The 23,562-nt window shown below is 47.5% G+C and overlaps 1 long non-coding RNA gene across 1 annotated transcript; it reads left to right on the top strand.

The window, feature by feature from the left end:
• Positions 1–288: 288 nt before the first annotated feature.
• On the top strand, positions 289–8,246 carry LOC142362606 (uncharacterized). Its single transcript, XR_012765185.1, has 3 exons — positions 289–387; positions 7,332–7,440; positions 8,110–8,246. It is a non-coding gene; the product is annotated as an uncharacterized LOC142362606 (long non-coding RNA).
• The last annotated feature ends 15,316 nt before the right edge of the window (positions 8,247–23,562 follow it).

Below are 23,562 nucleotides of genomic sequence, written 5' to 3' on the forward strand. Positions count from 1 at the left end.
CCTGGAGGTGTTCAAAAAATATGTAAATATGGCACTTCAGGGCGTGGTTTAGCAGGCATGATGTTGTTGTGTTGGCAGTTGGCCTTGATGATCTTGGAGGTCTTTTCCAACCTTGACGATTCTATGATTCCCTCTTGATCTGTCTGTTCTGCTGCCCGCTCATCATACTCTCTCTTTCCCTCTGTCCTATTCCTGTGCATAGTATGTTGGAGAGTGAGGCTATGTGTCTAGGGAGCTTGTCTCGTAAGAGCTGCAAGACATGCACGTTTTCTCTTGGGTGGAGGACAGCCAAGTCACCGGACTTACGGAAGAGGAAGGAAGGAGAGAAGGAGAGAGAAGCATCTGAAGCGGCAGTGTCTCCCGGTAGCGCTGAGAGCGAGAGCTGCGGTGAGTCCCAGGCCCTCGGGGTCCTGTCGCCCCTCTTCTGCATCCCAAGGCCCCCTCTCTTTCCTACAGTGCTGTGATTTTTTTTTTTTTTTTTCCTTCCCTGTACCTCCCCTCTTCTGTTTATGTTTGTGTCCTGCTCCTTCTCCCTCTTTTTCTCCATCCACAATTTCTCTGCCCTGTTCCCTGTTGGTGTTCTCCTCTGCGCCTGTACGTGCTACTCCATGTCCCTGCCTTCTTATTCCTCTTCCTCCTCCTTCCTTCTCTTTCTCTCTGTATCCTTTTGTCTAGCTTACTGTTGCTGTTTTTTTTCATCGTGTATCTCACTGTCCCCGTCCTCCTTCCTGTTCATGTCTTACTCTCTCTGACCCTTGGTGCTGCTCCCTGACCCCTTTGTTTTTTTTCTCCATACTCCGTCTCTTTGCAGGGCTCCTAATATACCTCTTTTTTTTTTTCTGACACACTACGTGCTTCTCACAGTCTATGTCTTTCTCTCTCTCTGTCGTTATTGTTATTCTGGTCTGTTGCTCTGTCTTGCATCCTGTCCTGTTGTTTCTCGGTCTATCCATTTGTCCCACTGCCTGCCCATATGCCTATTCCTTTCTGTCCTGTTGACCATCCAAAGTGTTTTCCTCCATCTCCATCCTGCCACTGTCCTGATCTATCTTTCTGTGTCTTTTCCTGTGTCCCTGCTGCTTTTTTTTCTCCGTCTCTGTCCAGATTCCTGTCCCTTTCCTTTTTCCTCTTGCTGTCCTTGTGCCCTGCTTCCTCTCGCGGCTTTTTCTGCCTTTCTCTCTCTGCACCATTCGCTCTTCCGGCCTTTCTTTCTGTATCCCCCTGTGCAGCTAGCTGTCCCTTCTCTCCTTTCTCTCTTCCTCGGTATTTTTTTCTTTCTCCATACCTCTCTCCCACTGCCCGTCACGGTTGTTTCCCTCCCCCCCCCCAATGCTGTCCTGCTCTCTGTCCCTTTTCTCTCTCTGTCATTCTGTCCTGCTCCCTGTGTCTGTCTTTTAATTTCTCCCTCTCTGCCCTGCAGCCCAGTGCTTTTTTTCCCCTTCTTCCCTGCTGCCCAGCTGAGGCTTTTCCCCCCTCCATCTCTGTCCTGCTCCCATGTCTCTTATTTTTGCCTGTCTTTCACTTTATCCTGCCTCCCTCTCCCCTTTTTCTCTCTCAGTATTGCCTTGTCCCGCTCCCTGTCTTTGTCTGACAATCTGTCCTGCTCCTTGTCTTTCTCTCCCTTTGCTATTATTCCCTGTCCTTCTTCTGGCCTTTCCTCCCTTCTTTTTCTATCCTACTGCCCCAGTGCCTCTTTCTTCACTGCTGTTCTACTCCCTGGCCCTTGTTTCCTCTCGTTGTCCGTCTGTCCTGCTTCCTGTCCCTGGTTTTTCTGTTTCTCTATCCTGCTGCCTGTCTGGTTGTTTCTTAGTGTACCTCCCTGTCCAGCCGGCTCTCCCTCTTTGCCTTTCTCTCCTTCTCTGTCCTGCTTCCTGGCCCTTTCTTCTCTTCCTCTCTCTCTGTCCTCTAGCCCCTTGCAGGTTTGTGTTGGGGTTCCAACCCAAACCAACCCCTTTGTCTGACCCTTTCTTTGTTTCTTAGTACCTTTTTTCCTGTTGCCTGTCATTTTCCTCTCTCCGTCTGTGTGTCCTGCACTCTGGGGGATGGGAGTGGGAGGCTGAAAAAGGGTGGGAAGCTGGGGAGGGTGAGTGGAGGATGGAAAGGGGTAGGAGGTTGCAGGGGGGGGGAAGCTGGGTTAAGTAGAGGACAGCAAAATGGGAGGTGGGAGGCCAGAAGGGGCTGAGGGGGGGAGTAGAGGTGAGAAAAATAGGAGACCGGAAAGGGGTGGGAAGCTGCAGAGGGGTGGGAGGCCCGGGAGGGGGAGTAGAGACCAGACAAATATGAGGCTGGGGATGAGAGCAGAGGCCAGAAAAAAAGGAAGCCGGAACGAGGTGGGAGGATGGGTTAAGTAGAGCGAGAAAAATAGGAGGTGGGAGGCCGGGGGGGGGGTAGAGGCCAGAAAAACAGGAGATGGGAGGCTGCAGAGGGGTGGGAGGTTGGGGGCAGTGAGTTAGAGGCCAGAAAAACAGGAGGCTGCAAAGGGGTGGGAGGCCGCAGAGGGGTGGGAGGCCGGGGGCGAGAGTAGAGGCCAGAAAAAAAAAAGGAGGCCAGAAAGGGGTGGGAGGCCGAGGGCGAAAATAGAGACCAGAAAGAAAAGGAGGCCGGAAAGGGGTGGGAGACCGCAGAGGGGTGGGAGGGCAAGGGTAGAGGCCAGAAAAAAAAGGAGGCCGGAAAGGGGTGGGAGGCCAAAGAGGGGTGGGAGGCCGGGGGCGAGGATAGAGGCCAGAAAGAAAAGGAGGCCGGAAAGGGGTGGGAGGCCGGGGGCGAGGGTAGAGGCCAGAAAGAAAAGGAGGCCGGAAAGGGGTGGGAGGCCGGGGGCGAGGGTAGAGGCCAGAAAGGGGTGGGAGGCTGGGGGCGAGGGTAGAGGCCAGAAAGAAAAGGAGGCCGGAAAGGGGTGGGAGGCCGGGGGCGAGGGTAGAGGCCAGAAAGAAAAGGAGGCCGGAAAGGGGTGGGAGGCCGGGGGCGAGGGTAGAGGCCGGAAAGGAGTGGGAGGCTGGGGGCGAGGGTAGAGGCCAGAAAGAAAAGGAGGCCGGAAAGGGGTGGGAGGCCGCCGAGGGGTGGGAGGCCGTGGACGAAGGTAGAAGCCAGAAAGAAAAGGAGGCCGGAAAGGGGTGGGAGGCCGCCGAGGGGTGGGAGGCCGGGGGGGCGAGGGTAGAGGCCAGAAAGAAAAGGAGGCCGGAAAGGGGTGGGAGGCTGCCGAGGGGTGGGAGGCTGGGGGCGAGGATAGAGGCCAGAAAGAAAAGGAGGCCGGAAAGGGGTGGGAGGCCGGGGGCGAGGGTAGAGGCCAGAAAGAAAAGGAGGCCGGAAAGGGGTGGGAGGCCGCAGAAGGGTGGGAGGCCGAGGGCGAGGGTAGAGGCCAGAAAAAGAAGGAGGCCGGAAAGGGGTGGGAGGCCACAGAGCGGTGGGAGGCCGGGGGTGAGGGTAGAGGCCAGAAAGAAAAGGAGGCCGGAAAGGGGTGGGAGGCTGCTGAGGGGTGGGAGGCCGAGGGCGAGGGTAGAGGCCAGAAAAAAAAGGAGGCCGGAAAGGGGTGGGAGGCCACAGAGGGGTGGGAGGCCGGGGGCGAGGGTAGAGGCCAGAAAGAAAAGGAGGCCGGAAAGGGGTGGGAGGCTGGGGGTGAGGGTAGAGGCCAGAAAGAAAAGGAGGCCGGAAAGGGGTGGGAGGCTGCAGAGGGGTGGGAGGCCGGGGGCGAGGGTAGAGGCCAGAAAGAAAAGGAGGCCAGAAAGGGGTGGGAGGCCGAGGGCGAAAATAGAGACCAGAAAGAAAAGGAGGCCGGAAAGGGGTGGGAGACCGCAGAGGGGTGGGAGGGCAAGGGTAGAGGCCAGAAAAAAAAGGAGGCCGGAAAGGGGTGGGAGGCCACCGAGGGGTGGGAGGCCGGGGGCGAGGGTAGAGGCCAGAAAGAAAAGGAGGCCGGAAAGGGGTGGGAGGATGCCGAGGGGTGGGAGGCCGGGGGCGAGGGTAGAGAACAGAAAGAAAAAGAGGCCGGAAAGGGGTGGGAGGCCGCCGAGGGGTGGGAGGGCAAGGGTAGAGGCCAGAAAGAAAAGGAGGCCGGAAAGAGGTGGGAGGCCACAGAGGGGTGGGAGGCTGGGGGCGAGGATAGAGGCCAGAAAGAAAAGGAGGCTGGAAAGGGGTGGGAGGCCGGGGGCGAGGGTAGAGGCCAGAAAGAAAAGGAGGCCGGAAAGGGGTGGGAGGCCGCAGAGGGGTGGGAGGCCCGGGAGGGGGAGTAGAGACCAGACAAATATGAGGCTGGGGATGAGAGCAGAGGCCAGAAAAAAAGGAGGCCGGAACGAGGTGGGAGGATGGGTTAAGTAGAGCGAGAAAAATAGGAGGTGGGAGGCCGGGGGGGGGGTAGAGGCCAGAAAAACAGGAGATGGGAGGCTGCAGAGGGGTGGGAGGTTGGGGGCAGTGAGTTAGAGGCCAGAAAAACAGGAGGCTGCAAAGGGGTGGGAGGCCGCAGAGGGGTGGGAGGCCGGGGGCGAGAGTAGAGGCCAGAAAAAAAAAGGAGGCCAGAAAGGGGTGGGAGGCCGAGGGCGAAAATAGAGACCAGAAAGAAAAGGAGGCCGGAAAGGGGTGGGAGACCGCAGAGGGGTGGGAGGGCAAGGGTAGAGGCCAGAAAAAAAAGGAGGCCGGAAAGGGGTGGGAGGCCGCCGAGGGGTGGGAGGCCGGGGGGGCGAGGGTAGAGGCCAGAAAGAAAAGGAGGCTGGAAAGGGGTGGGAGGCTGCCGAGGGGTGGGAGGCCGGGGGCGAGGGTAGAGGACAGAAAGAAAAAGAGGCCGGAAAGGGGTGGGAGGCCGCCGAGGGGTGGGAGGGCAAGGGTAGAGGCCAGAAAGAAAAGGAGGCCGGAAAGGGGTGGGAGGCCGGGGGCGAGGGTAGAGGCCGGAAAGGGGTGGGAGGCCGGGGGCGAGGGTAGAGGCCAGAAAGAAAAGGAGGCCGGAAAGGGGTGGGAGGCCGCCAAGGGGTGGGAGGCCGGGGACGAAGGTAGAAGCCAGAAAGAAAAGGAGGCCGGAAAGGGGTGGGAGGCCACCGAGGGGTGGGAGGCCGGGGGGGCGAGGGTAGAGGCCAGAAAGAAAAGGAGGCCGGAAAGGGGTGGGAGGCTGCCGAGGGGTGGGAGGCCGGGGGCGAGGGTAGAGGACAGAAAGAAAAAGAGGCCGGAAAGGGGTGGGAGGCCGCCGAGGGGTGGGAGGGCAAGGGTAGAGGCCAGAAAGCAAAGGAGGCTGGAAAGGGGTGGGAGGCCACCGAGGGGTGGGAGGCTTGGGGCGAGGATAGAGGCCAGAAAGAAAAGGAGGCCGGAAAGGGGTGGGAGGCCGGGGGCGAGGGTAGAGGCCAGAAAGAAAAGGAGGCCGGAAAGGGGTGGGAGGCCGCAGAAGGGTGGGAGGCCGAGGGCGAGGGTAGAGGCCAGAAAAAGAAGGAGGCCGGAAAGGGGTGGGAGGCCACAGAGGGGTGGGAGGCCGGGGGTGAGGGTAGAGGCCAGAAAGAAAAGGAGGCCGGAAAGGGGTGGGAGGCTGCTGAGGGGTGGGAGGCCGAGGGCGAGGGTAGAGGCCAGAAAAAAAAGGAGGCCGGAAAGGGGTGGGAGGCCACACAGGGGTGGGAGGCCGGGGGCGAGGGTAGAGGCCAGAAAGAAAAGGAGGCCGGAAAGGGGTGGGAGGCTGGGGGTGAGGGTAGAGGCCAGAAAGAAAAGGAGGCCGGAAAGGGGTGGGAGGCTGCAGAGGGGTGGGAGGCCGGGGGCGAGGGTAGAGGCCAGAAAGAAAAGGAGGCCAGAAAGGGGTGGGAGGCCGAGGGCAAAAATAGAGACCAGAAAGAAAAGGAGGCCGGAAAGGGGTGGGAGACCGCAGAGGGGTGGGAGGGCAAGGGTAGAGGCCAGAAAAAAAAGGAGGCCGGAAAGGGGTGGGAGGCCACAGAGGGGTGGGAGGCCAGGGGCGAGGGTAGAGGCCAGAAAGAAAAGGAGGCCGGAAAGGGGTGGGAGGCCGGGGGCGAGGGTAGAGGCCAGAAAGGGGTGGGAGGCTGGGGGCGAGGGTAGAGGCCAGAAAGAAAAGGAGGCCGGAAAGGGGTGGGAGGCCGGGGGCGAGGGTAGAGGCCAGAAAGAAAAGGAGGCCGGAAAGGGGTGGGAGGCCGGGGGCGAGGGTAGAGGCCGGAAAGGGGTGGGAGGCTGGTGGCGAGGGTAGAGGCCAGAAAGAAAAGGAGGCCGGAAAGGGGTGGGAGGCCGGGGGCGAGGGTAGAGGCCAGAAAGAAAAGGAGGCCGGAAAGGGGTGGGAGGCCGGGGGCGAGGGTAGAGGCCGGAAAGGGGTGGGAGGCTGGGGGCGAGGGTAGAGGCCAGAAAGAAAAGGAGGCCGGAAAGGGGTGGGAGGCCGCCGAGGGGTGGGAGGCCGGGGACGAAGGTAGAAGCCAGAAAGAAAAGGAGGCCGGAAAGGGGTGGGAGGCCACCGAGGGGTGGGAGGCCGGGGGGGCGAGGGTAGAGGCCAGAAAGAAAAGGAGGCCGGAAAGGGGTGGGAGGCTGCCGAGGGGTGGGAGGCCGGGGGCGAGGGTAGAGGCCGGAAAGGGGTGGGAGGCTGGGGGCGAGGGTAGAGGCCAGAAAGAAAAGGAGGCCGGAAAGGGGTGGGAGGCCGCCGAGGGGTGGGAGGCCGGGGACGAAGGTAGAAGCCAGAAAGAAAAGGAGGCCGGAAAGGGGTGGGAGGCCGCCGAGGGGTGGGAGGGCAAGGGTAGAGGCCAGAAAGAAAAGGAGGCCGGAAAGGGGTGGGAGGCCGGGGGCGAGGGTAGAGGCCAGAAAGAAAAGGAGGCCGGAAAGGGGTGGGAGGCCGCAGAAGGGTGGGAGGCCGAGGGCGAGGGTAGAGGCCAGAAAAAGAAGGAGGCTGGAAAGGGGTGGGAGGCCACAGAGCGGTGGGAGGCCGGGGGTGAGGGTAGAGGCCAGAAAGAAAAGGAGGCCGGAAAGGGGTGGGAGGCTGCTGAGGGGTGGGAGGCCGAGGGCGAGGGTAGAGGCCAGAAAAAAAAGGAGGCCGGAAAGGGGTGGGAGGCCACAGAGGGGTGGGAGGCCGGGGGCGAGGGTAGAGGCCAGAAAGAAAAGGAGGCCGGAAAGGGGTGGGAGGCTGCAGAGGGGTGGGAGGCTGGGGGCGAGAGTAAGAAGCCAGAGGAAAGAGCCTTTCTGGCCTCTTTTCTTTATCTCTCTTTCCTGCCTTGTTTATTCCTCTAATTGAAGTTCTCTCTCGATCCCTGTGTTCTGCTTCCCACTTATCATATTCTCTCTTTCTGTCCTATTCCTGCATGTAGTGCATGACTGAGGCTTCTTGTCTAGGAAGCGCATCTTGTATGAGTTCTAAGACATCCACATGCATTTCCTCTCAGGTGAAAGAGAGCCAAACGATTGGAATTACGGAAGAAAAGGGAAGAGATAAGGAGAGAGAAGCATCTGAAGTGTCAAAGTCTCTCGGCAGCACCAAGAGCGAGAGCTGCAGTGAGTCCTGCGCCCTCAGGGCCCTGTCACCCCTCTTCTGCATCCCAGTCCCTCCCCTGGCTCGCTCGCTCTCCCACACTGCTATGATTTTTTTTTTTTTCTGCTCTTGTGTACCTTCTTTCTCCGTCTCTCTCTGACTTGTCCCCATCTTTTAGGTCCTCCCTCTTTCTGCCCTGCAGCCCATGGCATTTTTGTTCCTTCTTCCCCTCTTTCTGTTCAGGTCCCGGTTACTAGTTTTGCTTTCCTCCTCCTCTGTCTCATAGCCTGTCAGTATTTTTGCTTTGGTGCTCTCTGTCTGGCTCCTTGTCGCTTGATTCTAGGCCTTTCTTCTTGGCTCCGTAGCACGTCACAGATCTACTGCTTTCTCCATGTTTATTGCATTCTATTTCCTCATCTCTCTTCACCCGGGTCCCTGCCCCTATTCTTTTTTCCTCTGTCATGCTGCAGGTTTTTTGTTTTGCATCTCCTTCCTGCTCCCTGTTCTTCATTTTCGGTCTCTGTCCTGCTCCCTCTTCTTTCTGCTGCTGCTCTTCCTCTCTCCATGTTGCTTTTTTTTCCATCTCTGTGGGACTGCCTGTCGCCGTCCTTCTCTCGCTGTCCCTTTCTCTGCTTTGTGCTTTCTCGTTACACCGCCTCTGTCCAGCCATCTATTTTTCTCCTGTCTTGTAGCATCCTGCACCTTGCTCCTCATTTCTGGCAGCCACTGCCCAACAGCACATCGTTCCAGGAGCCGACTGACCGACTGTTCTCCGCTGGACTGACGGGCGCAGGTCCGGGATGGACTGCCGAGGTGTCGGAGGGGCAGGGAGAGTGTAGGGGGCACTGAGGCTCAGAGCAGACCCGTTCCCCAGATTCATTCGGTGTGTGACTGGATAAACACCCATCGTCTCTTTTGCCTTCCTGCCTGTGTCTGTGCTTCCTTTGCAATGGACAAGGGGCTGTGACAGACCCCAGGGGAGGAAGAGACTCACTTTGTGGCTCAGGAGATGGCCCCCTGTTCCTGCTGGGCTCCAGCTGTGGGCCAGGGGTGGAGAAGCCGCAGGTGCGGGTAGTGGGGCTGATGGCAACGGCCCCTCCCTTTAATGCGGTGGCTGCCGGTGAGTGTGCCGGTGCTGCCGTGCCTTGGGTGGCTGTGGAGGGGCCAGTGCGAGCCGAGGGAGGAGCAGAGCCGTCGCCGAGCTCCGGCTGCAGCAAAGGAGAAAGTGACCGGGGGGGGGGGAGGTAGGGGGGTGACCGACCGGGGGGTCCTGGGGAAGCCCCCAGGAGAGCAGCAGTGCCTGCCGGGGGGCCGCCGGGCACCGTGTCGGAGCCAGGCGGCGGGAGCTCCTGGGGCCAGCATGGCCAGCGGGGTCCGTGTCGGAGGCGAGGAGCGGCGGGGGTGCGGCGCCGCGTCGGAGCCGCCGGCGGGAGCTGCCCGGAGCCGCGCGGCTGCGCTGGCTGCTCGGGGAGCTACCGGGTGCGCTGGCGGGCGGGGCGCGGTGTCCCCGCCAGCTCCGGCAGAGAGGAAGGTGCCTTTCGCGGCATGCTGGGAGCTGTAGTCCTGGGGGGCTTTAGTTCCCTATTGCATATTGCTTTAAAAATATTCTTTCTACGCCTACCTTTTCCATTTGCTGTCCTTTAAAAATTATTCCTCGCATTTCAGTAGCGCCCTCGCTGTTTAAATTTTCTGTCCATGTCTTCATTTATTTAGTTTGCTCTCCCTATTTTTTAATTCTTATCCCCCTTAATCCCTTGGGTTTTCAAATTCGGTTTCTATACCTGCTTTTATCAAGCTCCCTATCCCTATATTTTATTTCTTTTCTGTGTGCCGTACACCCTGTTGCTTTTATAATATACTTGCTATGTCTCTATTTAGTTTGCCATCCTTATTTTGTACTTTTTTCCTCTCTTAATCTCACGGATTTTAAATTTTTTTTACATCTGCTTTGATTTAGTTTTCTGTTTCTCTTTTTTAATCTTTTCCTCTCTTAATCCCCATCACTTTTAAAATTTACTCTCTGTGTTTCTGTTTATTTTGTTTACTGCCCTTATTTTAAAACTTTTTTCCTTTATTTTCCTAATTCCTGTCACTTTTAATATTTTCTATGTTGAAGGAAGGGGTTAAAGGGATTTTAGTAGAAGCAGCCTTGCCTAATAGGTAAGGAATTTAGTAGAAGCAGCACTGCCTGATAGTTGCTGTGCAGAGAACTGAGGGTGCTTATCTATTGTGTAAATTAACTGAGGCAGAGTCTTGCATTTCCTTACAAAGGGGATAATTCCTGATAAGGGCTGGGGAGTTGCCTAGAACTCGCTAAGACTGACCTTGCAGTTTGGATGGAAGCCAGAAGAGAACTGAGTTTGCTCAGAAACAAAAGTCAATCAGCGAACACCGTGATGAAGAGGATGAGCCTTCATCTTGGGACCCCCGACGACCACCACCAGGAGGCACTGCGCAAGCACGGCTGGGAGGAGTCTATGGAAATTACTCTTTGGAACTGATTTTAATACGAAGCGGGGATAGGTCATGCATATGTATAGGCGGATTGGGAATTTGATGAATATATAATATTTGACTGTATAAATTGAAGAAGCAAGTTACTGTCTGGCATGCATGACTTTGGTGGGGCTACCCCCTGTGCCGCCCGGCGCCGAATAAACATACCTACTTTACAATCTTACAGATGGTGGAGTCTGTTTTCCGCACGTCAATGTCATCTTTTTTCCAGTTCGCTGTCTGTATTTTTTTCGCCTCTTTCCTTTACGCATTTGCTTTTGAAATGTTATTTCTTTGTCTGTATTTTTGTTATAGTTTGGCTGTGGCTGGCAACAATAGGGCCACGCGGCTGCTCTGCCGCCCCTCCCCCCACTGGAGTGGGGAGGAGAATAGAAAGAAAAAGGCAAAAACGCGTGGGTGGGATAAGGGCAGTTCTAACAGAACAGCAAACAAAAGGAACAGTAACAACAACAATACTGATAAGGAGAATACACAAAACAAATAGCAGAATGCACAGAGCGACTCTCACCACCCGCTGCCGCGTGCTCCCGAGCCTCGACTGACTTCCCGCCGCCCAGCTCCCCCAAGCAGAACCCAGCATGGCAGCACGTGGTATGGAATACCCTGTTCTGTTTGGCCAGGTTGGGTCAGCCCGCCCGGCTGTGTCCCCTCCTGGCTCCTAGTGAAAATTAACCCTGTCATGGCTGAACCCAGGATAGTTTTACTTCACCGTCTGTATTTTTCTTTTTTTTTTTTTTTTTCCTTTATTGTCTCAATCCTTTTTTAAAAATACCCTTTCTGTGTTTACCTTTATCCCATTTGCTGTCTTTGTTTTTCAGTTTTCTTGTCTTTCCTTAATGCCATCGCCTTTAAAATTTTCTTTCTATGTCTACTTTTATCAAGCTCCCATCCCTAGTTTTAATTCTTTCTTGTCTGTCATGTACTCTGTCGGTCTTAATTTTTTTTTTTAATGTCTCCATCCAGTTGCTTTTAAACTATTCTTTCTGTGTCTACTTTTATCTGCCTCACCATCCCTATTTTTCAATTTTTCACTCTCGCATTCCTATTAGTTTTGAAGTGTTGTTTCTAGATATACTTTTACCTCATCGTCTCTCCCTCTTTGTTAATTTTTTCCTGTTTCCCGTATCCCCTCTCTTGTAAAATTTTTGTCCTAGGTCTGCTTTTATCAAGATGTCTCTCCCTGTTTTTTAATTGTTTCCTCTCTGCCTGGTACCCTGTTGCTTTTAAATTTTCTTTCCTAGCCTATTATTACCCAGTTCGCCACTTTTATTTTTCATTTTGTTGTTGTCTGTCCTGTACATGGTCACTTTTGTAATTTTCTTCCTATTTCTCTTAGCTATTCAGATTTTTTTCTGTTTTAAAATTTTTTCCTCTCTCAAGGTCTTCACTTTTGAATTTTTGTTTCTGTGTTCACTGTCATGTATTTTTCTGTCTCTATTGTCTACTTTTTTCCTATCTGTCCTCTACATTGTCAATTTTAAAATTTGTTTTTTAAGTCTACATCCTGGGTTCAGCTGGGCTAGCATTAATTTTCACGAGAAGCGGGTCGGGCAAACCCAAACCAGCTGATTGAATGGGACATTCTGTACCATGTGATGTCACGCTCGGTATTTAAGGGGGTGAGCTGGCTGAAGGACGGGGATTTGCTAGTCAGGAAGAAGCTGAGCATTGGGCGGCGAGAACACAGCGTGCTGTGTATTCTTTTTATTGGTATTATCATTGTTATTTTTCTTCTCCCTTTGCGATTCTGTTAAACTGTTTTTATCGCAAGCCATGAGTTTTGCCTTTTCCTTCCAACTCTCCTCCGGTGCCACCGGGGGTGGGATAGGAGGGAAAGAGCAACTGCGTGGTTGTCGCTGGCAGGGACTTAACCACAATGCTGCCTTTTAGTCTGTTTTTTTTAAGTTCTCTCCTCTCTTAATCCCAGGGCTTTTAAAATTTTTTATTTTTATCTCATTTGCAGTATTTATTTATTTTTTTTTTCTCATTATCCCTTGGCACCATCGCTTTTTAAATTTTCTTTCTGCATCTCTGTTTTAGTTTGCCAATATTTGTTTTTATTTTTTCTATTTATTTCCCTAATCCCCCCCGCTTTTAAAATGTCATACATTTATCCCAGTTTATTGTCTTTATTTTGCTGTTATTATTTCTTTTAAATATTTGTTGTGTTTCCTTAGCGCCGTCACTCTTTAAGTTTTCTTTCTCAGGCTTTTTCAGTTTGCTGTCTCTATTTTTTAGTTTTTCCGTTTGTATTCTTAATGCCCCCGAGTGTTCTACATCTGCTTTTTTCCCTTCGATGTCTTTATTTTTAATTATTCATTCTCTGTCCTTAGCGCCCTTTCCTTTCAGATTTTCTATGTCTCTGTTTTAGTTTGCTTTCCGTAATTTTTAATTTTTTCCCCTTTATTTCCCTCATCTCCGTCGTTTTTTAAATTTTGTACTTTCATTCGCTGCCTTTATATTTTAATTATGTTTTCTCAGGTTTCCTTAGCACCATTGCTTTTTAGATTTTCTTTCTTCTTACATCTCGGCATAATTTCTCGTCACTCTCTTGATTTTGGCTTATTTCCTTAATTTCTTTTATAACATTCTGTATAATTTTATCCTGGTTGCTGTATTTATCTCCCTGTCCTCGTATTTTAATTATTTCCTGTGTTTCCTTAGCACCCTCGCTTTGCAAGTTTTCTTTCTCTGTTTCTTTTAGTTTGCTGTTCTATTTGTTCATTTTTCCCTTTATTTCCCTAATCCCCTCGCTTTTTAAATTTTCTTTTTACACCTGCTTTTATTCCTTTTGCTGTTTTTTAAAATTATTTCTCGTCCTTCCTTTGTGCTATTGATTTTTGAATTTTCTTTCGGAGTCTCCTTTTTAGTTTGCTATCTCTATTTCATAATTACTTCCTTTATTCATGCCTATCATTTTAAAAATGTTCTTCATATGCCTGCTTTTGTCGCTTCGATGTCTTGAGTTTTAGCTATTTCTTCTCTTTATTTAGTGCCCTCGCTTTTTAGGTTTTCTTTCTGCGTCTGCATTTTAGTTCACCATCCCAGTTTTTCAGTTTTTTTTCCTCCCTTTTTTTCCTCGAGGTGGCTGCAGAGGGGTCAGGGGAGGGGGTGATGTGCTGCAGGGCTGGAGCCAAGGCCCCTATTCATTCAGAATGGGCTCCAGCTGTGGGCCAGGGCAGCCCAGGTGGGACCCGTGAGGTAAGAATGGGGTTGGGCCAAGGTGTTACAAAGGATGTGGACAGAGATGGGCCGGGGCAGCCCCTGGTGCAGCTGAGGATGGGGCTGGCCCTGCTGTGCCAAGGGGCTCCTGCTGGGAAGGGGGCTGCCTGGGCATGCCTGCCCACAGGAGCCAGCCGAGGAGCAAATCGAAGGGCGTTCCGCAGGCAGCCGGCTCCAGCAAGAAACAGCCAGACCCATGGTGAGGAATGATCGCTCCCAGGCATCCCCAACACGGTGCACTGCCGGCACATGACTCTGGGAGCTCGCTGCTTCTGTCGGCTGCATGTGTGAGCCGCCACATGTCTGGGAAGCCTCGTGGGACAGAAGAGTCGAGGCTAGGATTGGGCAGCCGGCACTGCGGAAGAGGAAGGTGGCAGAGATGGAGAGAGAAGCGTCGGGGTACCGAAGGTCTCCTGCCGGGAGTTGTGGTGAGTCATGAGTCTGGGCCCATCCCCTCTGTGCTTCTCCAGACCTCTGCCTGCCTCCCTCCTTTTCGGGCTGTCTGGCTCCCCGAAGCGTTACGTTCTTCTGCCAACACCACCCTGTATCTTGTCGCCTTCTATGTTTCCTTTCTACGTTTCTCCCGTTCTGGCTGCCCAGCTGTTGTTATTTCATTCTTCTCCTACCGCCTTCTTCCCTCTTTCTTGGGAAAATTGCAGCTCTAGATCTCCCTCTACCCAGCGACCTACATCTGTTTTCAGCGACCCCTTCTGCTCTGCTCCCTGTCACTCTTCCGATGTTGTTTTCCCTGGGACTGTCTATGAGGTTCCCTCTCCCGATGTTAAACTTCTTGCCTCTATGGCCAGTACCCCGTTGCTTTCTAAATTTGCTCCTTGTGCCTGTGTTTAACTGGTTCCCCATCCGTGTGTTTTATTTCTTCCTGCATGTCCTCTACGTTATCGCTTTTTGAATTTTGTTTCATTTATTTAGTTTGGCAAGCCTATTTTTAGGGATTTTTCCTTTGTTCTTAATCCATTTGCTTTTTAAATTTTCTTAAAGTCTTTTCATCCAGTTTGTTGTCCTTAGTTTTCAATTTTTTTCTCGTCTGTCCTTTACCCCATCGCTTTTGAAATTCTCTTTCTGCATCTACTTTTATGAAGCTGCCTATCCCTGTTTTTAATTGTTCTTTGTCAGTCATGTAGCCCCTTGCTTTTATTATCATTATGAAGTTCATTATCCCTATATTTAATTTATTTCTTTAATTTCCTGATCGCTGTTGCTTTTTAAAAGTTCTCCCTGCCTACTTTTATCCTGTGTGCTATGTCTGTTAATTTTTTTCTTCTCTCCTTAGCGCCATTGCTTTTTAAATTTTCTTTCGGCGTCTCGGTTTTACTTTGCGATCCGTATTTTTGATTTTTTTTTTTCCTTCTTTTCCCTAATCCCCATCGTTTCTAAAATCTTCTTTCTGTGTACCTTTTTCCCAATCGCCATCTTTAGTTTTAGATAATTTCTTCTCTTTCCTTAGCGCCATCACTTTTTAAATTTTCCGTCTGTGTTTTAGTTTGCTGTTGCTATTTTTTAGTTCTTCCTCTTCCTTTTTTAATTATTTTGTCTTCTTTTTTTCCTCTGTGCCGTCGCTCTTTACATTTTCCTTCTGCGTTTCCATTTTAGTTTGCTGTCACTAATTCTTAATTATTTCTTTGTTTCCGTGATCACCATTGGTTTTAAAATTGTCTGTCAGTTTTTATTTCATTTGCTGTCCCTTCACATATTTGTCGTTGTTTTTTCTGTAGCGCCCATCGTGTTTCACAATTTTTTTCTACTTCTTTCAGTTCAATGTTGCTATGATTTTTTACATATTTCCTTGATCCTATTTGCTTCTAAAATTTTATTTCTCCTTCTATTCCATGCCCCATCTTTAATTTTAATTATTTCTTGTCTTCTTTTAGTGCCGACACCCTTTAGATTTTCTTCCTATGTTTCCATTTTACTTCACTGTCCCTATTTTTGATTTTTCCCTTTATTTCCCTAAAATGGCTTGCTTGCAAAATTTTCTTTCTATGACTAATTTTATTCCCTTTGCTGTTTTTCCTGAAATTATTGCTTTTCTTTCCTTAGCGCGTACGCTTTTTAAATTTGTTTCTATGTCTCTGATTTAGTTCTCGGTCTCTTTTCAAATTTGTTCCTTGTTTCGTTAGTCCCTGTGGCTTTTAAAATTTTTTGTCTTCTTTTAGCCCATCCTCTGTCTTTACTTTTAATTATTTCTTTGCTTTCCTTATCACCCTCGTATTTTAGATTTTCTTTCTACGTCTCTTGGTTTAGTTCGCCATTTCTCCATTTATTTGCCTAATCTCCTTTGCTTTTAGATTTTTCTACTTCTGTCCCATTTGCTCTCTGTATCGCTGTTTTTGTAATTATTTCTTGCGTTTTCTTAGCACCGTTGCTTTTTACTTGTTTTTTCTACATCTGTTTTAGTTTGCTGTCCCTATTCTTTCATTTTATCCTTCATTTCCCTAATGCCCATTGCTTTTTCAATGTTCTTTCTATGTTTAATTTTTCCCCTTCAACATCTTTATTTCTGGACTTTTACTAGCGCCCTTAGCTTTTAAAATTGTCTTTCTATTTCTCCTTATAGTTTGCCATCGCCAATTTAAAGTTTTTTCCTTCCTTCCTTAATTGGCGCTGGTTTCAAATTTTTCCGTCTACTTTTGTGCCTTTTGCTGTCTTTATTTTTTCTTGCTTGTCTTTCCTTAGCACCGTTGTGTTTTAAAATTTCTCTTTATGTCTCTTAGTACGCTGTCCGTATTTCATAATTTTCTCCTTCCCTAACAGCTATAGCTTTTAAAATGTTCTTTTTATGCCTGCTTTTGCTGCCTGTTAAAAATTGTTTCTTGTCTTTCTTCAGTGCCATTGCTTTTAAAATCTTCTTTCTGTGCCTGTTTTTATCCCATTCACTGTTTTTATTTTGCTATTTGTTAAATAATTCTTCTTTCCTTAGCGCCCTCGCTTTTAAATTTTTCTTTCTGCATCTATGTTTTTGTAGGCAGTCACTTCTTTTTTTTGTCATTTATTTCCTTAATCCCCATCGCTTTTTAGATATATATTTATCCCGGTTCATGGTCTTCCTTTCACCATTAGCGCTTTTGAATATTTCTCGCGTTTCTTAGCGCCGTCGCTTTTTAAGTTTTCTTTCTATAGAAGTTTTAGTTTGCTGTCCCTATTTTTTAGTTTTTCCCTTTATTTCCTTAACACCCGTTGCTTTTAAAATGTTCTTCCTGTAGACTTTTTTCCCCTTAGGTGCCTTTCTTTTTTGTTCTTTCTTTCTTTGCTTTCCATAGTCCCCCAGCTTTTTAGCTTTTCTTTCTACGTCTCTGTTTTAGTTGTCTGTCCTTACGTTTTAATTTTTCCCTTTATTTCTCTAATCTTTGTCGTTTTTTTAATTTTCTACTTCTATGTCATTTGCCTCCTTTATTTTTTAATTAACTTTTCTCATTTTTCCTTAGTGCTGTCAAGTTTTACGTGTTATTTCTACATCTCAGTTTTAGTTTGCTTTTGCCACATTTACTTTTTTATTTTATAAGCCTCATTTCCTTTACAAACATTTGTCTACTTTTATTCTATTTTCTGCCTTTATATTTAAATTATATCTTGTCCTTCCTTAGAGCCCTCGCTTTTTACGTTTTCTTTCTACACCTGTTTCGGTTTGCCATCCCTATTTTTGATTTTTTCACTTTATTTTCTTAACCCCCATCGTTTTTTTCAGTGTCATTCATTTACCCTCTTCGCTGTTTTGCTGTTATTTCTTTTAAGTATTTATTGTCTTGTCTTAGTGCTCTTGCTTTTAAAATTTTCTTTCTACATCTTAGTTTGATGTTCCTGTTTTTTTAGCTTTTCCCTTTATTTTCCTAAGCCCACTTGCTATTTTAATGTTCTTTCTACATTAGTGTGTTTTTGTTTCCAATGTCTTTATTTTAGTTATTTCTCGTCTTTCCTTAGTGCCTTCGCTTTTTAGGTTTTCGAAGTCTCTGTTACAGTTTGCTGTCCCTATATTTTTTTCCTCTTTATTTACTTAATCCCCCTCGCTTTTTAAATTTGCTGTCTATGCCTGCTGTTATTCCTTTTGCTATTTTTTAAAAATTATTTCTCATCTTTCCTTAGTGCTTTCTTTTAGAAAGAAAATTTCTAAATCCGTTTTGTTTCCCGTCTGTTTTAAAATCTTTTCCTTATTTCTTTAATCCCCATAGCTTTTACAATTTTCTTTCTACTTTTATCCCGTTCGCATTCTTTATTTGTCTACCTTTATTTTTAATTTATTTCTTGTCATTCCTCAGGGCTTCAGCTTTTTAGCTTTTTCTTTCTACACCTCTGTTTTAGTTTGCTGTACTTTTTTTTTCCCCTCCATAATTTTTTTCCTTTATTTCCCTAATGCTCATCAGTCTCTTAATTTTCTTTCCTTTCGCTGTCTTTTTTTAATTGTTTCTTCTCTCGCTTCTATGCCATTGCTGTTTAGATGTTCATCCTACCTTTCTTTGTTAGAGTGTCATCTTTGTTTATTTAATTTTTCCTTATTTCCTTAATCATCATTGTTTTAAAAAACTCTACCTACTTTTATCCCATTCTCCATCTTTATTTCAGTGTCTAAATTTTTACATTATTTCTTGTCTTTGTTTAGCGCCCTCTCCTTTTACATATTTTTTTCTACCTATTTGTTTTAGTTTACTGTCCCTATTTTGTATTTTTGCCCTTTATCTCCTTAATCCTCCTAGCTTTTTAGAAGTTCTTTCCACGCCTGTTTTTTTCCATTCGCTGGCTTTTAAAAATTATTTCTTGTCTCACTTTGTTGCCATCCTTTTTTAGATTTTCTTTCTACATTTATGTTTTAATTGCCCATCGCTATTTTTAATTTTTTTGCTTAATTCTCATCGCTTTAAAAATTTTCTGTTTACTTTTATCCCGTTTGTGGTCTGTATTTGTCTACCTTTATTTTTTAATTATTTCTCGTCTTTTCTCGGCACTGTCGCTTTTTAGTTTTTCTTTCTGCAATTCTCTCTTGGTTTGCAGACCCTCTCACAATTTTTTCCTTTATTTGTGTAACGCTCATAGCTCTTCAAGTTTTCATCTATGCCTGCTTTTTCCCTTCGCTGTCTTTTTTTTATTTCTTTCTTCTCTTTCTTCTATGCTATCCCTTTTAGATTTTCTAAGTTTCCATTTTAGTTTTCCATCATGACTTTTAGATTTTTTACTTATTTCTGTAATCACAGTAACTTTTGAAAGTTTAAAATTTTATCCCATTTCCCCGTCTTTGTTTTTGTTTCTTGTCTTTCCTTAGTGTGCTCGCTTTTAAAATTCTTTCTCCATCCCTTAATTTGCTGTCCTGTGCTTTATTTTTTCCCTTTATTCCCCTCATTCCCCTTGCTTTTTCATTTTTCTTGCTGTACCTGCTTTTATTCCCTTTGTTGTTTGTTTTTTGGTTTTTTTTTTTTTAATAATTTGTTATCTTTCCTTGGCAGCTGCGTCTTTTAGATATTCTTTCTAATTGATGTGCAGAAACAAACTCCACAAGTCACGATGAGTTATAAAGCAGGTATGTTTATTGCGACGCCGGGTGCAAGGGAGATCGCTCCTCCCAACTTGGACATCGAGTCACAAAGCATGCACCTATTTATTACAAAGTTTATCTAAGTAGGCCGGATTATTATAATTATTTCTAGGAATAGGCGTGATAGTTAGAATTATTTCTAGGAATTTATTATTGTTCTCCACCCCTCTTTAGCGCTTGCACAGCATCATCCAGTGGTCGTCTGTGGGGGTCTTCTGGACCGTGAAGGCTTGTAGTCCTCCTTGCGATGTGCTTTCAACTTTGGCTCAAAAATTACCGAGTTGTCTGTGTTGGCCGAGTCCCGACCCACAGAACCAGTTTCAGCTAGAGAGTTGCTTCTTATAGACGATAAAGTTCTGGTTATCCATCCTTGTTTCTCTTTGTTTGTCTCACAAGCGGTCCTCGTTAGCAACATTTGAGCTCACAGCAGTTCTTGTTAGCAAGATTACCAAGAACAGAACTAAACTAAATGTCAGCGGTTAACTCTTACCTTAACATAGCTGCAAACCTATAGAACAAAATTAAACTAAAGCTATAACAAAATTGTACTAAACGTCAGTTTCCTACATCGAGCACCCCCTTTTCTTTCTTCTTTTGCAAATTCTTTTGCTATAAGGTTACCCTCTGTAAGGGTTTTGGCAAAATATTTGTCACTGTTATAAGCAATTCCCTGTTATCATATATTATGACAGTTGTTAAATCCATTCCCGCTAAGTCTTTTCCTATAATTCCTGTATATCCAAAATAGGCCCTTGACCAAGGTAATTCCCAAGTATCAACTCCCATGGGTTTCAGCACAGTCACAGCCCACGTTATCGCTAAGGTTCTTAACTTTAGCTTGGTTAGTCCACATTAGCGTCTTTGGATGCGGAGCTTCAGGGGTCCAGTGGATGTTATTTTCGATTGCTGCTGAGGAACTTCCTCCACCCTTGTATGCTGGATCCGGGATGTCTGCTCCTTAATCTTAACTGCTGTGTGGGATGTCAGCAGCGCTTGGAACGGTCCTTCCCATTTTGGTGCTAGCAGAGAGTCTAAAAGAGATCTGATATATACATAATCACCAGGTTCAATATTATGTTACGGCTCATTGAGACCTCGGGTTCTAGTTCCTAAGACCAGTTTCTCTGTTTCTCAAAGCTGCTTCTGCAAGCTTATTATGTACCCAGTTAATACCCGATCCCCAACTTGACTTGATGTTCCTGCTTGTACAATGTAGGGCCTCCCGTATATTATTTCGAAAGCGCTTTGTCCTTCTTTGATTCTGGGTTTAGTTGTAATTCTCAGGAGTGCTAACGGCACTGACTGGGCCCAAGACAGGTCAGCCTCCTGACCCAGTTTTACAATTTGCAGTTTAATTAGGTGGTTCATTTTTTCCACTTGACTTTTGATTATATGGGGTATGTAGTTGCTAATCTATTCCCAAAAATTTACTAACTTGTTGAATGATCTTGGCCATAAAATGTGACCCCCGATCTGATGAGATTACTGCAGGAACCCCAAATCTCGGTATTATTTTTTGTAACAGTACCTTGGTAATGGGAATGCTTCTGACCATCCTGAAAAGGTATCCGTCAAGACCAACAGGTATCGAAACCCCCTTTTCTTGGGAGTTCTGAGAAATCAATTTGCCACCGCTGCCCTGGGTAATTACCTTTCGCGATTTATCCTAGTTGGGCTTTAGGTCCCGTCTTAGGGCTACTCTGTAAAAAACCCTTGCATTGTTGTGTTACCTGCTTGATAGTGGTGTATTGATTTCGGGCAACTATCGGCCGGTTCAAATATTTATGCGGGGCCTCTGTTCCCCAATGAGATTTTCTGTGTTCTGCCATAACTATGGCTCATAACACAGAAAATGGTATTATTACTTTACCTTGTGGAGTCTTTGCCCACCTACCTTTCTCTGTTTTTCCCCCTAGGTCTTCAGTTAATTTTTTATTTTCTTTAGAATAATTTGGTTCACAAGCAATTTGTATTTTACCGTCTGGGACTAAAGATTGCACCCTCGATTCACTTTTCTCAACTACTCTTTTAGCTTCACGGTCCGCATGGCATCGCTCAGTTCCTGAGCGGCGTCTCCCTTCTGATGAGCTTTACAATGCGTAATAGCCACTTTCTCAGACAGCTGTGCCGCTTCCAGGAGCTTAAGAATTTCTTTGGCGTGTTTTATGTGTTTTCCTTGGGTAGATAGAAGTCCTCTCTCTTTCTGCACAGCTCCATGAGCACAGACTACCCCAAAGGCGTATTTAGAGTCCGTCCAGATATTACTTTTCTTGCCTTTGGCTAGTTCTAATGCTTGAGTTAAGGCTATTATTTCTGCCTTTTGAGACAAGATGTTTGGGGCAAGGGCTTTGGACTCTGTTACCTGCTCTGTAGTGGTTACCGCGTATGCTGCCTTGCGGGCTCCTTGTGGAACGAAGCTGCTTCTGTCAGCGTACCAGGAACTGCTATTTCCACATCATCCTGCTCTACCAGGATAGCTTGATATTTAAGAAACCTTTGTGGTGAGAGCCAGTGTCCTCCATTCACCTCTAATACTGCTGATACGGTATGAGATACCAGTACTGTAATCTTTTGGCCTAGTGTAAACGTACGTGCTTCTTGAATATTCAGCGCTACCGCTGCTCCTGCCCTCGGGCAGCTAGGCCAACCTTTGCTTACTTCATCAAGTTGTTTAGAGAAGGATGCCTCTGCCCTCCGATACAGTCCCAGATTTTGGGTTAGGATTCCTAGGGCTATTCCCTGCTTTTTGTGAGAGAACAGCCAGAAGGGCTTAGTAGTGTCTGGCAATCCCAAAGCAAGGGCGTCCATCAGCTTTTCCTTTAGCTGCTGAAACGCTCTTTCTGCTTCCTCATTCCGGATGAGGGTTTTTTTAATCAGATTTTAATCTTCATAGAGCGGTTGTACCAAGAGTCTGTAATTATACATCCATAGGCGACAGCATCCCGTCATTCCCAGGAACGTGCGGAGCTCTTTAGCTGTCTGCGGTCGAGGGGTCTGACAGATGGCCTCCTTCCTCGTTGTCCCCATTGTTCATTGGCCTGCAGCTATCTCGTATCCGAGGTAGGTTACGTGCTGTTGAGCTATTTGGGCTTCCTGTGGAGAAACTCGATAGCCGTTAAGTCCAAGGAAACTTAGCAGACTCATTGTCCGTATTATACAAAGTTCTTTCTTTTCGGTGGCTAGTAATAGATCATCTGCATATTGTAATATTGTTCCTGCTCCATGGGGTCGCTCCCGTTGTTCCAAGTCCATAGCTAAGCTATTTCCAAAAAAAAGTGGGGCTATTCTTAAACCCCTGAGGTAACACAGTTCATGTCAGCTGTGTCTTTCTTCCAGAGTCTGGGTTTTCCCAGCCAAATGCAAACAACGACTGGCTTTCTGGACTTAATGGGAGGCAAAAGGCGGCGTCTTTCAAGTCCAGGATGGTAAACCAGGCCAATTCAGGTTAATAATGTGTATGGGTTTGCCACGACAGGGTGCGGGTCCTCTACAATTCTACTGATAGTCCTGATATCTTGTACTATTCAATAACTACCATCCGGCCTTTTAACCGGTAAAATGGGAGCGTTGCATTCCGATTCACACTCTATTAATAGCCCATATTTGATGAATCAGTCGATCGCTGGTCGAATTCCTGCCCTGTCTTCCATTCTAAGGGGGTATTGTCTAATTCTTACAGGCCGCTTTCCTTGCTTAGGTTTGACTGTTATTGGAGAGGCATTTTTCGCTTTTCCCAGCGTCTTTGTGGCCCATACTCCTGGGTATACCTGGTTCTGGACTTCCTCAGGTACTCCCGAGCCAATGGGGGTATTTATGAGGGCCAAACTCAAAACTTCTATTAGCTGGTCACTTCCCACCCGGAGTTCTACTTTCCCCGTGTCAAATCTTATTTCTGTCTTTAATTGTTCCAATAAATCTTGTCCTAATAGAGGCCTTGACAAATTAGGCATATATAAAAATTTGTGTACCCCCAATTGTTTCCCTAATTTGAATTTAAGAGGTTTTAGAAAGTACGTCTTTTCACTCTGGCCAGTAGCTCCCCTTACTGTTACAAAGTCATCATCTACAAGTGTCAAAGCTTGATTTAAAACAGAGAACGTTGCCCCAGTATCGACTAGAAATTCCACGCCCTGTTGCCATTTCCCTAGCTCTAATACAACCAGTGGATCCGCTAGAGTAGATTCCCCAGGTCTTGTCAATCCTCCTTGATGTGGGCCCGTATTCCTTTCTTCCTTCTCTGCCTTTCTGGACACTCATTTTTCTAACGTCCCCTCCGCTTACACCATGCACACTGATTTCTTTCCAAGGGCCTCTTAGATCCCTCACTTCTGAATCTTTAACTCTCTTGTAATGCCACTACCGACATCCGCTTGTCTTTCCTTCGATCCTCCCCTTCTCTGTTACTAAACACTCTCCGCGCTTCATCCAGTAAAGTTTCTAAATTCCTGCTGTCTGTCATTCTCAGTTTCTGCAGCTTTCTCTTGATGTCGCTTGATGACTGCCCAATGAATAAAGACGCTAACTGCTGGATTCCTATTTCTGATCCTGGGTCTAAAGGAGTGTGTCGCCTCATAGCGTCCTGTAATTTATCCAAAAATTGTGAGGGGGTTTATTTTGGACCTTGCCGAACGGCATGTAAGGCTGATCAATTAATCATTTTTGGAATAGCCCGCTCCGTTCCCTTTTTAATCCAATCTCTGTAGGCATTCAATAACTTTACATGAGCTCACCTATTATGATCCCAATGTGGATCTTGTAAGGGAAAATGGTCTTTTATAGCCTCCCCCGTATTCTTAAGCTGATCATCAGCCAGATCTTGGGCCATTTTTCATATTACTGCCCCTCGGTTTCTGTCATATGGTCCAAC

Source organism: Opisthocomus hoazin, chromosome 10 (genome assembly GCF_030867145.1).
Source record: "Opisthocomus hoazin isolate bOpiHoa1 chromosome 10, bOpiHoa1.hap1, whole genome shotgun sequence".
Lineage (NCBI taxonomy): Eukaryota > Metazoa > Chordata > Aves > Opisthocomiformes > Opisthocomidae > Opisthocomus > Opisthocomus hoazin.